The sequence below is a fragment of the Vitis riparia genome, chromosome 19 (assembly GCF_004353265.1).
Source record: "Vitis riparia cultivar Riparia Gloire de Montpellier isolate 1030 chromosome 19, EGFV_Vit.rip_1.0, whole genome shotgun sequence".
Classification (NCBI taxonomy): domain Eukaryota; kingdom Viridiplantae; phylum Streptophyta; class Magnoliopsida; order Vitales; family Vitaceae; genus Vitis; species Vitis riparia.
Genome location: NC_048449.1, coordinates 7,341,010 through 7,345,574, shown reverse-complemented (window position 1 = coordinate 7,345,574; position 4,565 = coordinate 7,341,010). Strand labels below are relative to the sequence as shown.

Below are 4,565 nucleotides of genomic sequence, written 5' to 3'. Positions count from 1 at the left end.
TCATCCTTGCTTAAACGAAAACATCAATTCCGCAAGGCGGAACTCCTTTGTTTGACTGGTTCTGGGCATGCTCTTGGCTATGGGCACGATTTAATCACCTCCTATAAGAACTGCATCTATGTGAAAGACCACATCACAGACTTCTCGTGTTCTTCCTCAGCCAATACGCCCGCCTTTGTCAACCACCGTGACTCAGCAGCAACAGAATTCTTAATTTCATCAAAATGCTGAGCTCCTTTACACATATCAACCACCATGTTAGGGTCTGTGGTCCCAGTTCCAGAACACCAGATTTTCTTTGCAAGATTTTTTTGCCACAAATGAATTCCTCAGACAAGATCTCGGGTCGAGCTTTGAGTACCCACCTTGGATCAAGACAACTAGCATCAATAGTCCCTGTAATACCTTATTCCGAAGGTTGGGCTCTCACATAGAGACGGTCATGCTTGTTAGAGGTCCTACTCATCATGGCTCTGCAGGGCTTCTCAAAAACAGTCTCACGGGAAGACGCAACAAGGTCAGACCTAACCATTTCAGCGTTACCCCTGAATTTATCCCACAGACCCTTCAAACAAATCTCCAGGTGGAGTTCACCAGCGCCATCAATGATGCTTCCCAAGGTTTTCCAATAGCACAAAACACCATAGGGTCTGATTTAGCCAAACACTTCGAACCTTCAACTAGCTGAGGAAGGCCAGATGCAACTTTGCACTGAATGACAATATGAACACCAGGTGAGACGGAGAACTTCATTGCTCTGATGGGACGGACATCAGATCCCTTCACCACTCTTAAGTTGAAGATAATCCTGAAGGGTCAGTGCTTCGGCAAAATAGGTCCGAAGAGGCAAGAGAGCTTAGTAATGACACACGAGGAAAACAAGTGAAGGGTTTGGCGATGAGTTTAAAGGGCACACAAGATGGGAAGATGAGGTTTAGACATGAATCAGGTGGGTAAGGGTAGCAAAACAGTTCAAACGAGACAACAACAACAATCAACATCTCCACATATAGCCAAAATGAAGCAACAAAAACTTCTCCAGGTTAAAACCAATATTATGAGGTATAATGAATGAAGCGATCAGCAAGCATATGAAGAAACCAGAAATTGATGCTACTTAGATATAACTCCTGTTATTCCTAAACAAGCATAAAAGCGGAACCCGAACAACTCCAGGAGAAAGAGAAAACAGTAGTGGTAAAAATAAAGCAAAGGATACGTGGTGAGCTTACCTGGATGCTCCTTCAAGCAAAAATATTTGGATCTCACAAAACCTCCACCTCTGTTCAGCCTCCTCTCCGAGAAAAGAAACTCCTCCAAGATCAATGGAACCCTCCAGTTCTCGCCTCTGTCAATGGCTTCTTCTTTTTTTATATGCCCCTTCTCTCCTGTTTCTATCTTCCTCAAGAAGCCACTACCAGCTCCACTATTCCCTCCATCAGCCAGCATGGCGTCTTTGACTACCACCAGCATGGCCCCTTGCCATCTCCATGCTGGTCCATGCAGCTCCTCTCATGTGTCGGGAAGGGGTCCCCCCACTTGCCTAGGGTGTTGCCTGGCTCTTCTAATGCCATATTAAAAACTAAGATCCCCTGAATGGGGGTCTACAAATATGCCCCTCTTCGGTAGAGTTCACGAGTGTAAAGAACATGAACACTGGAGTGAAAAGCAAGTGTGAATACTGAGTGTAATGAAGCGAACTCTAGCGAAGAACTAAGGAGACCCCCATATGAGTACTAGTGAAACACAAACTGGCTCAGACCAACAAACAAACACAAAGGCTCTAAACCTGAGAGAAAACGATGTCTCAAAATGTCTCTGAAGCCACACTGAGGACCCAGGCTTCCTTTAAGACGTCTCCAAAAGTGACTCGAAAGACCATATCAAGGATGAGTAATGGTCGAACCACTCTAGAAGTACGGGAAAGAATGTGCCAGAAGGAGACTATCCTAAGTGAACTATATGAAAATGGCAAATGTAGGGTGCTCAATAACATGACAGAAATACGTATCATGAACTCCAAGGACGTCATAAGTAGCGAGAAGGGAGATATGAAAGGACAATGACGAATAGGCGACAAGCACGAGGCGACAAGGTGAGGAAAACGAGGATAAACGCAAATCCATGAAGGCAACATGCGCAATGCTAGTGGATATGAATGTCGGGGCCTGTGACTCTGAATGATACAGATGAGAAGGAATGACTCTAAACGTCAAAACACGAAAAGGTGATGACTCAAGGTGCCTGAAGGGACATGTACAATGGCTCTAGACGCCAAACTGAAAATAGTGATAACGGCTCTGAACGCCAAACTGAGAAGTGATGAAGGCTCTGAACGCCAAACTGAAAATAGTGATGGCTCTGAACGCCAAAACTGAGAAGCGATGATGGCTCTGAACGCCAAAACTGAGAACGATGATGGCTCTGAGCGCCAAATTGAGAAGTGGTAACGGCTCTAAACGCCAAACTGAATAGTGATGAAGGCTTTGAACGCCAAAACCGAGAAAATAATAGCTCTGGAAGCCAAATCAAAAAGCTAACTCTAAAAGCTAAACTAGAAAGTAACAGCTCTGGAAGCCTAAACAAGACAACAATAACGGCTCTGGAAGCCTAAACAAGACGACAGAAATGGCTCTGGAAGCCTAAACAAGACGACAGAAATGGCTCTGGAAGCCTAAACGAGATGACGAAAATGGCTCTGGAAGCCTAAACAAGATGATAGTAACGGCTCTGGAAGCCTAAACAAGATGACCGAAATGGCTCTGGAAGCCTAAACGAGATGACAGAAATGGCTCTGGAAGCCTAAACAAGACGACGGAAATTTCTGTCATAATATTGGTTTTAACCTGGAGAAGTTTTTGTTGCTTCATTTTGGCTATATGTGGAGATGTTGATTGTTGTTGTTGTCTCGTTTGAACTGTTTTGCTACCCTTACCCACCTGATTCATGTCTAAACCTCATCTTCCCATCTTGTGTGCCCTTTAAACTCATCGCCAAACCCTTCACTTGTTTTCCTCGTGTGTCATTACTAAGCTCTCTTGCCTCTTCGGACCTATTTTGCCGAAGCACTGACCCTTCAGGATTATCTTCAACTTAAGAGTGGTGAAGGGATCTGATGTCCGTCCCATCAGAGCAATGAAGTTCTCCGTCTCACCTGGTGTTCATATTGTCATTCAGTGCAAAGTTGTATCTGGTCTTCCTCAGCTAGTTGAAGGTTCGAAGTGTTTGGCTAAATCAGACCCTATGGTGTTTTGTGCTATTGGAAAACCTTGGGAAGCATCATTGATGGCGCTGGTGAACTCCACCTGGAGATTTGTTTGAAGGGTCTGTGGGATAAATTCAGGGGTAACGCTGAAATGGTTAGGTCTGACCTTGTTGCGTCTTCCCATGAGACTGTTTTTGAGAAGCCCTGCAGAGCCATGATGAGTAGGACCTCTAACAAGCATGACCGTCTCTATGTGAGAGCCCAACCTTCGGAATAAGGTATTACAGGGACTATTGATGCTAGTTGTCTTGATCCAAGGTGGGTACTCAAAGCTCGACCCGAGATCTTGTCTGAGGAGTTCATTTGTGGCAAAAAAATCTTGCAAAGAAAATCTGGTGTTCTGGAACTGGGACCACAGACCCTAACATGGTGGTTGATATGTGTAAAGGAGCTCAGCATTTTGATGAAATTAAGAATTCTGTTGCTGCTGAGTCACGGTGGTTGACAAAGGCGGGCGTATTGGCTGAGGAAGAACACGAGAAGTCTGTGATGTGGTCTTTCACGTAGATGCAGTTCTTATAGGAGGTGATTAAATCGTGCCCATAGCCAAGAGCATGCCCAGAACCAGTCAAACAAAGGAGTTCCGCCTTGCGGAATTGATGTTTTCGTTTAAGCAAGGATGACGGAGGGATGGCTTAGAGAACTTCCAACAGGTGTGTTTGGTTCACTTACGCAAGAATGAACGTGGTGCATCATGAACATCACAGTGAGATGAATGCCTTAATTCATGCGCAGATTCCTCCAGCAGCGCGCCTTGGCTAGATATCCATGAAACTCTACGCATGCATGGCAGCCCAAAACCCATCCGAAGCCTCCCTTGAAGCTCCAAATTCACCCATCCCTGCACATATCCTATATCCAACAAGCCCCATGAACCTGCCACCACCTTTTCTCACCCCTCGTGCGCGTGAAACCCACTGCCCGTTTCCCCATTGCCATCCACCATGCCCATCAACCTATCTCTCATGTGTTTCCATTGCTCTCATACCCATCCATTGCTCTCATGCACACCTCCACTTCTTCTTGAACGACACCAAACCCATTCCCTCTCACTATTCGGTGCACATTCTCCCCCATGCGTGTCACCGCCTTTCTCTCTCTACACCACTCTACTCACCCACTCTCTTTCAAGTGCCCCTCAAGTCCATTATCCTCACCTATGCATGGCCATGCATGGCCGCATTATATTCTTCATGCCATGCATGAAATCTTGTGTACCCGGCCACCCCAATCACCCATCATTGGACCCATTTCCTCTACCCTTGCGTGGCCACCCTCTCACGCACATGTAATTCATGCA

The 4,565-nt window shown here is 45.8% G+C and overlaps 2 pseudogenes; one reads left to right on the top strand and one right to left on the bottom strand.

Moving 5' to 3' along the window:
- Positions 1-759, bottom strand: LOC117908125 (annotated as a pseudogene).
- Positions 760-2,062: 1,303 nt separating this feature from the next.
- Positions 2,063-3,772, top strand: LOC117908124 (annotated as a pseudogene).
- Positions 3,773-4,565: the final 793 nt, after the last annotated feature.